At 47.9% G+C, this 12,500-nt stretch overlaps 1 protein-coding gene across 4 annotated transcripts in view; it reads right to left on the reverse strand.

Moving 5' to 3' along the window:
• The window catches only part of LOC126574616 (uncharacterized), a 53,835-nt gene that overhangs the window by 41,321 nt on the left and 14 nt on the right, over positions 1-12,500 (reverse strand). For 3 of the 4 annotated variants that reach the window (XM_050234905.1, XM_050234906.1, XM_050234901.1), the window contains exon 1: positions 12,389-12,500. This exon is cut by the window's right edge and continues 14 nt beyond it. The gene's annotated coding sequence lies outside the window, so the exon portion shown is untranslated. Of the gene's footprint in view, positions 1-11,758; positions 11,778-12,388 lie in introns of those variants that run through there. The other variant, XM_050234902.1, reaches the window with a different exon arrangement.

The raw sequence follows: 12,500 nt of genomic DNA on the forward strand, positions 1-12,500 counted from the left end.
AAAGCGATGACTCCGGGTGACACCAGGTACGTCCACGAGCTGTATCTCCGCTCGTTGGATCGTTTTTCTTCCCTCCGGCAAACACTCTCACCGATGATGCAACGGAGGGAAAACCGTTACACTTTTCTGTGGTAGCACCAGATGGTGCCGGGGCGACCTGGATCAACGCAAGAAGTTGAAACTTGGTTCTACAAATTCTGGAAAATTGTGGTGGAGTTCGAAAAAGTTTTGGGAAGAAAAACATGGGCAGCTCGGGAGAGTTAAAACCAACTTAAAGAAGCAATCTCCTAAATCCCAATTTCGCCTTAACACTGGAGCGCTTTTCGCGCTGGACTGTGCGCGACCTGAGGCGATCCACCACCCACCACTCCTCCTCCCCAGCTGGATGCTGGTGTGAATTTGCATCGCGGAAAAAGCACTTAATAAAACTGTCAGCTGCACCAAGCCCAGCCCCAACTCCCGAGTTGGCATTCCGAATAGTCTTCCACTCTACCACCACGTCCACTCTCTGTAGTGTTGTTGGGCTGCCGTTTGCTTGTTGGAACAGCGAACAGTGGGAACGATAAACCGGTAGAGCGCGTTCAGGCGCCGTTTTACTTTTTCAATCTTCATCAAGCTCTATCCCTGCCGCGTGCCGTCTAACGAACTTAGGACATAGCCAAGCCCAGCAGCAGCAGCAGCAGCATCAGTACGGGTGTCTGCTGCCCGCTGGCAGATAAGCACAGAAAACGGCCACAGTATGATACCGAACCGGGCGGAAGTGAAGTGCCAAGTGCATATGCTTGTTCCGTCGCCCACTATCGCGTTCGGTGTCCGGGATGGGATTGATTTGGAATAGCGGGACGTCACTTTCAATTCAGAGCAGCACCAGCTACACTGCAACACCATTAGCCACAGTCGGATGGACGGTTGGGTCTGCTGCCGGAGTAGTTAGTGTTTTTAAGTGTTTTTGCGGACTATTTAGTGTATGTCACTGAGCAACACATTTTAAACGAATGTCCGACAGTTTGTTTAATTGTTCTGTTATGCCGGAGATGAGTCATATTTGTTAAATTGGTTGTTTCAAAACTAATTTAACTTCCAGATAGTTCAATCTAATCTCACTTTCAGATAGTCAAATATTAATTTAGATACCATTTAGTTTTTATCAGTGTTTACGTACATTCTTATCACGATGACATAATATGCTTTTCAACAAGTACTGCTCTTGAAAATGAACCATTTAGCGCACTCTAACGAGCGTGCCCTCCATTATGAATAGCTAATCTCAATAACCCTCGCCTCGAGTGCGAGGCACTTCTCGCCAGAAAAGACATCGATGCAGTTGCTGCAATCACGCTCATCGTAACCCATAGTGCACCGGAGCCCTAGCATCGAAGGGACCGTCTCACCATCATATAGTGGCACACTTGTTGCACTCGTTTGACGCTTCGATAAGATGCACTGAAGCCATGGAGCCCGGAGGCGGACTGACAAGAAGCGCTTCATGGCAGCAACGCGCGCGCACTGAGGTGTAAACGTCCGCTATGTGCGGGGAGAGTGAAATCCATAAACATGGTTCCATTCGCTTCACCTGATTTGCAGTAGACCAGACCATCCCATCCCATCCCATCCCAGCCTCGCATGACATGTGGAGATGGTGCGCGTTGCTCCTCGCCCGCTCGCCGATCAGCTGTGCACGATGATATGCTGCTGCTGCGTGCGTTGCGATGGATAACTGCTTCTCCTCGCACAACACACATCCTCTCCGCGGCGAAACAATGCAACTCATTAACCACCGTAAAACGATTTTAGTGTGGCTTCTGCTCTTTGCACGATCCATCCACCCCCTCCGGGAGCAATGCTAATGAGAAGAGCAGCAACAGAGAAAAAAAAAAGAACCCACCGCTCCAAAAACACGCCTGGGTCTGCAACATCCGACGAAGTACGTGCCGCGAAGGAAATTTCGCAAAATTGCTCTCGTTTCGAAAGGAACCACAAGCGCGTTTATGTTTTATCGGACGTTCGGTGGGGTGGTGGTGGCAAATGGTTTTAGGAACGGTGGAGCAGTTAAGGCGACTCGGCGAGAGAGACTCGTGCTGCATCAAATTTCACTGACAGCGACGATCCGCCACACGCCGATTGGCAGCTGGAAGTGGAAACTCTGTCTGGCCATTGTCTGGTAATTGAAAGTTTGTCTGCTTGTCTCGTTGTTGGCCCTCTTTTTTTTTTTGTTGTCGTTGTGGCTGTTGGCGGTCGCGAGCTGCGTGGAATGTTGTTACATAAACTTGCATGCTGGAATAGGGGTTTTCCTTTTTTTTTTGGTTTCGTTCGAAATGTTTAGCAGAAAGATAAACACTTTACTCTGGAGTGATGGTTATCCAGGACCAAGTGGTGCGCTGAAGGAGCAGTACAATTGGCTTAATTGCCGGGTACATAAGCGTTGTGTGCATGGGTAATGAAGTTAGAAAATTATGATGGAGTTAAGAGGAGCGGGGATATAATTTTTTTCGCGATAAATATATAAAATTTAATAAATCAACGTGTCAAATGTTGTATCGCATCGCATCACAGATCATAACAATGTAAAATTGAATTTGCATTAGAATCTAGCTTCTACTTTAGTTGAATTTCAACAATCATATCTTCAGCAAAGCAAGAAATAACCATAATTGATCGGAAAGCAATCTACGCGTCACGAACACCATAAATGATTCAACCCCAAAAACAAACTGCCAACAACTAATTAAAAGACCACGCGATATGGGCTTCTTTCTTTCGACAAAACTCACGCCAAAGTGTTTCGCACATTAGCCAACATCAACCAACACCCACCCGGGATCGTCATCGTGGCCATTATCTCGCAAAAGCGATCGAAACAAAGCCTTGAACAGACACACGCGCGCATACCGAGTCACACCTTCGCAAACAGTCACTTAACCTGCATTTTGTACCACCCCAAAAACGAAGGGCTGGCGCTGCATCTCGTTACTGTTGCAACAGTAACAGGCAGCAGCAGCGTCGTTACTCAACCAACGGATAGAGCCCCAAGATGCTTCAATATTCCAACGGCAGATGGAAAGGGCGATCTCGCTGTGAAGAGCGAATGTTGTATCACCGATGCAGCCGACCTAGACACACACATGCACCCATTGCGATGCATTCATGAACAATATATGCACTGATGCAGTCGTGTGCAGTCCGTTTAGCGAAGGGTACCCCGAATGGAGAAGCACACCTAACCTAGAAAGCACTTCAACCAGCCAGCCTGCGAGCCAGCCTCCGGACGGGCGAAGTAATTTATGCGCACCAGCCTAGTTGCCTCCCAGGGCGGAAGTAGGAATAACATGGAACCTAAGCTGGCCTCCTCGGGGGGTGGGACTGGAGTGGAGAGTTCTTTATTTATTTATCTGGTTCTTTCCCCTACTTCCATTGAGTAGATTGCATTAATTTTTGTTTGTTTTCGCTCCCATTTTCTAGCCCCGCCAACGTGCACCGTTTCGCCGCTCACAAGTTTCTCTTCTTCTCCGTTCGTCTTATCACGTTACCACGAGAGCATGAACCATTGGATGGGTGCTGTGTAGTAACGCTTCGCCTTCCCTCTGCCCTTTCTGTTGATTTTCCGTTCTGGGTTTTTTGCGTTCAGATCTGCTCCTCTCGAGCGTGCATAAGTGTGGCCAGTGGGGACACTTACTCCTGGAGCTGTCTTATCACACAGCAGCTGCTGCACGATGTCTGTGCGATGAACGGCCAGGCCAGTACATTACGGAGCAAACAAAGCCGATCGCAGACCATGCGGCCACGTAGGAAGAGGCCGCGACGGGTGGCAAGTAGCCACTTCAACGCTCACAGCACGGCGCAAGAAGGTCCGATATCAGCACGCTTTGTTCGGTCAGACAGAAGGTGGAAGCGGACAAAAAAGGATATCGTCCTTGTCGTGCTGCGCTGCACGCTACCCTTCAGCTGTAGGCTCATCGAAAACCATTTACCTGGAGGAGCGTGCAATCGAGCGTGGGGGGATTGGACCGGGGGATATTTTGTTATGATGCTGTTTTTCTCGATATTTCAAAAGAGTTGTTACATCACAGGGGGTAGTGACGCCCTTAAAGAAATTACTGAATTGCTGAAGAAGCCATGCATGAAAAGGCATTTAATGGGCCCGAATGTGTAGTTCTGAGTGCCAGCGTTCAATCAATTCAGGTAATACTAGCTCGGTACTATGAAGAAATTGATAATAGTGATATAAGTGAAGTCTGTTAAAAAAAAAGTGAAGTCTGAGGAGTTCTAAATTGTGCCTAAAATAAAAATTGGGTTACATACTCAGAAACTCTGATAAACAAAAATACAACTGTGGACACTGGCTCCATTCTACATATAGATTATCGACCTATGTTGCAACACCTGCAAGTACTTCACCTACAATACGAGTCCCGTGTTTCGTTCCATCTAGCACCTCACCGAGTACATAAATCAGTGAATCTTTATCACAGCACACTGCTGTGCACACACGCGAACTGCGTGAAACTGTGAGTCAACAAGAGGCCGCTGTGCGACGGCAACGACGTCTGCAAGACATCGCCACCACGCTCGTGCCATTCTATATAGCCGTCGGCTTCAGCAAGATAAGAATTCAAGAGCAGCGCAAAGCGCTCACCCTGTCGCTAGCAAACAGAACGTTTGCTGATTCATTTTGCAACAAAACCCCCGGGGGGGACAACCGCTCCGAAAGGTCTCGGACAAGGCCGATTGTAGGAACTGGCTTGGACGAGACATCGGCTCGGCCGCAAATGATTTGTAAGCGAAATCTGATCATCTCTGCAGCGTAGAGGATTTTGGTTCCTGCCCACAGAAAGCCAGGCTAAATTACGCCAAATGAGAATCCATTGGCCGGAGGTTGGTTCGCGAAAAAGGTTTATTCCCAATTACGCACAACAAGACGACGGTTGCCGCACCTTGGTCGTTTCGTAATGCATCGGCAGTACATCATTATGAAGCCCCGTTCGGATCCGTCTGCCAAACACTCGTCCGTCGCTTCTTCATTAAATCGAGCTCATAATACGTTCAACCCACCGTTCAACTCCTCCTCTAAAGATCCCATCACGGACATGGATCGAGCTCGTGCCCGAGAAAAAAAAAACGGATCTCACTAAGCAAACCAAAGGGACCAACGAGCCGCCAGCTTCCGTGTCCACTTTCGCGCCGCACCTGCACCATCGATCGCCTCTCTCGAGTGCCGCGGCGCAATGTGCCGCGATGTACCGCTCCATCAATAGGCGGTTTTTGCGCGACGCGAGAAAGTTTTTCGATGCAACATAAAAATCGAATTAATTAAAGGCAGATTACGGGTCTTAAAGGGGTGGCTCTTATGTTTTTTTGGCAACGGAGGATTTATTTCTTAATTTTGCTCACAACTCATTTTTTTCTCTCTCTCTGTCTCGTTTGCCAACGCAAACTAATACACACAATTACCATCCTTGCATTTGCGCTCACGGTGTCCGAAAAAAGGGGGTTTATTACAAAACACCGTCTTTGCGATCGCGCTTTTGGGGTGCACATTAGGGAACCGTTTAAGCGGGTGGTAAGGTGTGCGCGTTCGATCGGATGTTCCATCATTTTGCAGCGGAAGCCGAAATCAACATGACGGAACAGGGATGGGATTTAATTTGGGAATCGGAACGCCCGTCCAGCAAAGCGCGATCGCGATCGAACGATCGATCGAGCCACCATTTTCCCATAATTAGCCGGACCGACCGACCGGGGACGTCGATCATCTAATCTTTCTCCCTTCGCCTTTCGGGCGTCAGCTTCGATTTCGATTCGATCCGCCGCCAACTCATGATCTCATGTTTGAGGGAGGGGACGAGATCACGAGCTGGTGTGATTTATGTAACGATGGAAATCGAAATTTTGCCCCGTTTTTTCCAGTGACTGTCGGAAAAATCGTGTGCAAAAAAAAACGTGTTCAACTGGAGCGACTGATTGAGCCCACGGGGTGATCTGCCCCGATCTGATCAGTCGTACTTGTGAAGCTGGAGCTGGTTCGACCCACGAATTGAAGCGTGATTGATTGCGCGGGTTCCCCGAGGAGGAAACCCTGCTGGTATGCGTTATGTTTGTGGTTCCATCGCAAGACATCGTCCGCAAGATCAACGCTCTGGTTACATAAAGGCGAGTGGAGCGAAGTGAAAACATAAACTGCTTGACTCCTTTGCAGCGCTGTGCTGAAGGATTGGCAAACCTGGCCAGGCCAGTATGCTAATTGGATTACCATTTTCTTGACGCTTTTCACATCGAGCGTGGGCTGGCTGGAGAGAGCGAACAGGGAAGGGGGATCGTCGTCAGTGATGATGATCGCTTTCAATGGCTCGTTTTCCCTAAGGTTGATCAATTACTTCAAATGAAACAGTCATGTAAAGGTGGTCATTGCCCGTTCCGTCTAGGAAGTAAACTGGTTTAGATATTCTGCGCAATTGAAGAAATCTTCAGCTTATGATCGAGTTTATGCCAATGATAAAAAATGAGCTAAAAGAAAGTGATATCGTGTATCAATGGTGTGCTGGTGACGTACTCTGTTCCCACGAGTCCAGGAGTCACCAAATTCGTTAGCAAACCGATAAAACTAATTGGCAAATGGCAATGGCTCCCTGAGCCACACTAGCGATCGATTTATCGGTCGATCGATCTAACGAGATCTCCACCGCTCTTTGCTTTTACTTTCAAATTTTCCCAGCATCACTCCAAGACCACAGGAGCAAGGTGATTTGCATTCCAAATTACCGTCTCGTCATGCGAGCGACATGAAAAACCGTTGGCGGACAAATTTCCCTTCCCGAAAGTGATCGATTGGATCGAAAAGATGGGGCTGCGCCAGCGAGGCTAGGTCGACTTTTGGGAGGGCCTAGGGTCCATCATTGAAGGGAAAGCCCCCTTCTTTGTGGGAGCCCTTTGTACCCGGAAAAGTGTACACCGGAACTGATCAGCCGATTATTGGTCGACGGTAGATCACCTCTTCCACCCCTCTGTCTGTCCCTTAAGCTCACAGCACGGTAGCTGGCTGGCTAATTTCGTTTGGAAACTTTTATTGGCTCCCCGGTGAGGCCGACGGATCTGCGGAGTGATAATGGACCAGTGGTCCAAGCAGCCCAACTACCCATTGGCTGTCTTGCGATATCTTACAAATTTGTTTTCTACCGGAACGCCACCCAAGAGTGTTGAAGGGCGACAGACGACGATGCATCATCTCCCATAAAACCATAAATGAGCAGCCCTTCAACAAAAAAAACGAACGAAAGTAAATAACAGTATGGCGCACTGAAAATAATGGTGCCCATGAAAGTGAGCAAGTGGAAAACAAGAGGCTGATTGTTGGGTTGTGAGGCAAAAAAAAATACAGGAAACCGACCATACGGCGCCTAGCCGTCCGAGGCAACACCAACACACACCTACAGGTTCTATTTTCAGGGGAAAACCCTCCGCTGGATGAAACATCGCTGGTCTTGTGATCTTTTCGGTGAGCAATACACGGAATCAATTTGAGGCATTTTCCGGCCTGCTGTCGAAGATTCTTGCAAACACTCTGCTCGGTGGCGGTTGTAAGTGTTGCAAAATAAACATTGGCCGGACGAATTCTGGCCCTGGTTGCTGGCAAATAAACCTAGTCTTGTTTATTATGTTTAGCATTGGTTTATAAGAAATTAAAAAAGGCCACTCTACAAGATGCTTATTTTTGACATTCTTTTGTTGGATTTCTTTTCAAAGTTTTACAAAATGTCAGTGGTCATTGGTGTACATCATGACATTAGTTATTTTGAATACTTTTAAAAGGAACAGTATGCTTTATTTAAAGAATTAAGAACAGTGCTAATAGAAAATGTAAAAGAAGACGAATTTTGTTAACATCCAAATGTCTTGCAACATGCATAACACCTTCTAATGCACCCAGTGTTAATGGAGTTGAGAAAGGAAGATTTTTTTTCAAACCAACATGTCCGAAAGTTATATTTTGAAAACCCACACAAAATGAACCTGTCTGAGCCAATACGAACATCAAAGAATCATTTCAACAAGCGTGAGGGTATTATAGACGACACGCTCTGTCCGATCCACACAAATTGCTCCAGAGCGCAAAAACAACATGTTATGTCTTTAGCAGCAACATATCGCCTTGCTTACCGGTTGCTCCCAGTGCAAACATTTAGAAAAACAAAATTAACGAAACCAAATGTTTTGACACCACTTTGCGAATGAGTGGCCTGGCTTGACCGAACGTGCATCTCATCGGCGTCGATTGATCGGCCTCTTAACCGCGATGAATCATAGGGCCGATAGGGCATGGGGCGTTGTTTCATGTTTTCTCCCAACGAGCGCTGATGATGGTATGAAATATGAAACACAAACTGGTGAACCGACGAACCGGCACACTCACCCGAACACATTTAGAATGGAAAATGTTACCTCGAGCGGTGACGAGTTTTCCGACTCCACCCAAGTGGCGCGACCATGCGGGTAAAGAGGCCACTTATTCATTTCCCCGGAATGCGCGTTTTCCACGCCGCGAACGAACAGCACACGGGGTGAATGCGGAACACGGGGAATGTTCTTCAATTTCGTTTTCGGTTTTTTCGGGAGTACCGTAGGAGGCAGCAAAGGTACCTCTGTCGCTGCTAGCGGCCTGGCAGCTGCTAGCGGTGCCCATGTTGTGTCACTTTAGCCGACGGCTTTACGGGAAAATTCAATTAAACCGAGATACGTGTGAAAAACACTCCCGCCCGGCTCCCGCTGGGACCGCGGCGCGGCAAACTGGCCTCTGTCTGCTGGCCAGCAAGGCCGTGGCCGTGGAGTGTGGCCGGATCGATGCGACGGTTTGTCGTGTTGGCGACGATGACGATGATGATGGTATGGAATGGCGCAATTGGAGGAAAAGTGCGAAAAATGGTACCGATTTTCGGAGGGAACGAGGGGCATGGTTGGAGGTGTTGTGGATATCATGCTCGAATTGTAATCGCAGGACCGTAATATCGAGTTACCTTTGCACACACACGCCCACGCACACACATCCTGCTTAAGCGAAAGAAGGAAAGGTTGGATCCTTCTACAGTTCTGCAACACGAAACTGTTGTATCTGGAACAAGCCCCGACTCCGACTGCCTACGCCAAAAAGGCCGACTTATTATTTACGTAAAGCACGGAACAGTAGCAGCAGCAGCAGCATCGTTGGTCAGACCATACAGCCTTTGTTTTGTTGTTGTTTTTTTGGGAGAAGAACTTTCATGTGTCACACGTACCGGTATGGTTTCTTGTTGCGTACTTTGGGCCTTTTTTTCAATTACATACCCTTCGGTCGGTGAGCAATAAGGCAAATGACGGGCAAGTACTGCGCAAAGTACAGAGAATACTGGCCGGGAATACTAACTAAAAGGTTTTCTTATCAACAGCAATTGACGCGCATCGCAAAGCAGTACGATGAGAAGGCGAATCATATGAAAGGGAATGTAAAATGCCCTTCTAATCAAATTGAAGATTAATTGGAACCATGGCTAGTGCAGAAACGCATGATTCTCCACTGTATTGAAGCCAAGTCAAGTCAGTTCCACGATATAGGGAGCGAAACCATGAACAAATTGTTCGCGGAAGGCGATGAGTCAGCTCCTTGCACATCACATCCACGCAGATCACGCGTCACAGTGACGGAAACCGAACAGCGCATATTATCAATCACTCAAGAGCATGCGAACTGCCTTGTGCACGTAGTTTGTCCTGCTGAAGGTGCTGATTAGTCTGACCCTGACGGTGGTGACAACGGCTCGCTCGGTCGTTGTCGGCATCGTGGTCAATTCCGATTGAATGCTACCATTTGTTTTACGTACGTACGGCAGCCGGCTAGTGATTGACCGATAGTCCATAATTGTAGACACGAGAACCAGTACAACTTTGCAATCAGTCAGTCCGTAGACATCTGTCGCTGCACTGCACTGTTGATGCTGATAAATATCAACTTTAGGTGTTTGATGAGAGTTTTCTATCTTTCTTTTTGAAGTTCTATGCATATTTTCGATGTGAAAAGATGAAGCAGAGCCACCAAAGAATCATTAGGAGTGAAGAATCCAATAAGAATCAGCTCCTAAGAGCGTAAGAGGCTAGAACATTCCATGCGAATGCGAAAAAATCGACAGCCAGTAAGGTGAGAGCCGAGGATTCATTGAGGCCAACAGCAGGCCACTGGGAGAATCCTCCCAAGTGCAAAACATTCCAGAATCCTGCACGAGCCACGGTGACACCCGTAGCTGCAAGAATTTCCATCTCTTTTCCACCAACTCCAGAAAGAGAAAGAGTGAAGAGGCTTAGCTCAAGATTGGAAAATACCTCGATCGATTACCGTCGTGAAGGCTTTTACACTTATGCCGAAGCACGGATACAAACACCCCGGAGCTGAGCATAATCATATTGCTTCCCCTTCGTGCTCATGGCCATTTCCCAAGGAACCTTCTAACGGAAAGTAGCACCACTGCGGTAGTATATCCTGGTAGATAATATGATTGATTTCAATTTGCCTGCGGATAAATAACACTCCATCCTTCCTTTTGCATCCTTCCTTTGCTTCCCTTTCCGGTGGTTCCCGCGTGACGTCTCGTATTAAACAGAAAAGGTTTATCCACGTGGTTTAATTGAGTTTTCTACTTCAGCTGACCAGAAGGGGCCGGCGCTGTGATGCACTTTTGTGTTTGAATCCCGGAATGCCCTATTCCCGTCAGTACCCTAACCTCTCCCAATCGTTTTTCGTTCTAAAACAACCCTCCAACCCAGGAGCTCATCTTATTCTTGCGCGTGCCCCACGCGTGAGAGCACTACTAACCCCGTGAGAGAGATGCTGTTGTTGGTGTTGTATGTGCAGTAAGCAGGCCCCTCACTGACCTTGAACTTTGCCAAGAGATGAACTCCACACTAGGAGCAGCAGCTGCCGAATGGTGCGTGATATCCGCCCTGCATGAGCGTGCGAGAGAGCGCAGCTTCCTTCCGCGAGATGGGAAAATGGGATTCTCGCTCACTTTGTGCTCTGCTTGGGGAAATGGTTGGAAATTTTCCCCCCACACTGCTGCTACTGTGTTTATGTTGAAGTTTGATTTGTTTTTCTTTTGGTGGAGTTGGAGGCTGTTGTGTACTGTCCGCAAAGGAGGGCAAATCATCGTTCTCCGCGATGTGCCCTTCATTCAATTCACAGAGGCCTGGACAGATCAAAGACGACATTGGAAAATGAAGTAAAAAAACAAATAATCAACCAGTAGGCACGGGAGCTGGCTGGCTGGTTAGCTGCTTGTATCAGCTGCTTTCATAAAGAGTCGTCTTCACATGAAGCCTTGACAAAAAAACTGGGAATGGTAGAGGGCAGAGCGAGTATTTTGGCGACATGACGGAGCCAACTTTTTTTTTTTGCAATCTAGCATCATCACTGAGCGACATGCAATTTGGCAGCGCTTATCAGTAACACTGTACGATGGTAGCACATGATTTCTCCTAACATGGTTATGGTTTTTGAAGATAATAAAAACACGGGCCTACCTTTGAAAGTGATCCGAGCGTTGCACACATCGGTATTCCGCAGTACAATTTTTCAGCAACATCTTCTCGCCATCACTTGACTGCAACATCTTCATTTTGCTTCCTTCTGGACACAGGGTCACTGGGATTTTAATGCCACAGCTCACAGCTCTGAGATGTTTGAGGGTGATGGGTTTTTTTCCGTATTTTTTCGGATCTATCTTCTCCTCAAACTGGCACGCACAGCAGGACACCGACCATTTCCGTTTGTTTGTTCGCTTTGACACCACGCATCGGACCGTCGTTTGGGCTTTTGGGCGGTCCCTTTTTTCACATTTCTCGTCCCGAGCCTGTTACTGTTCGACAGCGACAACTGCAACTGCACTTTCCCGATCGAAGCAGCCTTCGGAGCAAAGCGAAGAATGCATCCGGTTTGCAGCATGTGTACGGGTGTGTGTTTGTGTGTTTGTGTGCTTGGTGTGGCCCGCCTCTAGAACACTTATCGCGATGCACGAGAATACATACATGCGATTTTTCAGTTGGACCCCCTGCATAGCGATGCACTTCCATGCACTCTGGGTCGGGCCAACCCCACCGTGGGTCGCGCGATTATGTTGGTTGAAGCAAAGTGCGTCACGCATCACCGCCGAGAATCAAGAACGGGGACGGAACAGAATATCTCTTCGAATCGCACAAAAACACCCAAACGAACCTCTCTCTCTATCTCTCGTTTCCACATTGCACACAGAGTGTTCGCACTAAGAACCTCCAGAATGCACCACGAGAAGTTGCACTTTCACAGTTCGATTTAAATTATTTCACTTGCAGCTTCACACAGAAAACGCACCTATAGATCCTTGAGCGAAATACCTACCCGAGGTTTGCTTCTCCTGAAAACCCACCGACCGACCGAGACCTTTTTCGTGTTTCACGCACGGAGTCACGACGCGTTCACGGAGCGAGAGCGGTGCACGTGTGGACCGCTC

Source organism: Anopheles aquasalis, chromosome 3, assembly GCF_943734665.1.
Source record: "Anopheles aquasalis chromosome 3, idAnoAquaMG_Q_19, whole genome shotgun sequence".
NCBI classification, from domain to species: domain Eukaryota; kingdom Metazoa; phylum Arthropoda; class Insecta; order Diptera; family Culicidae; genus Anopheles; species Anopheles aquasalis.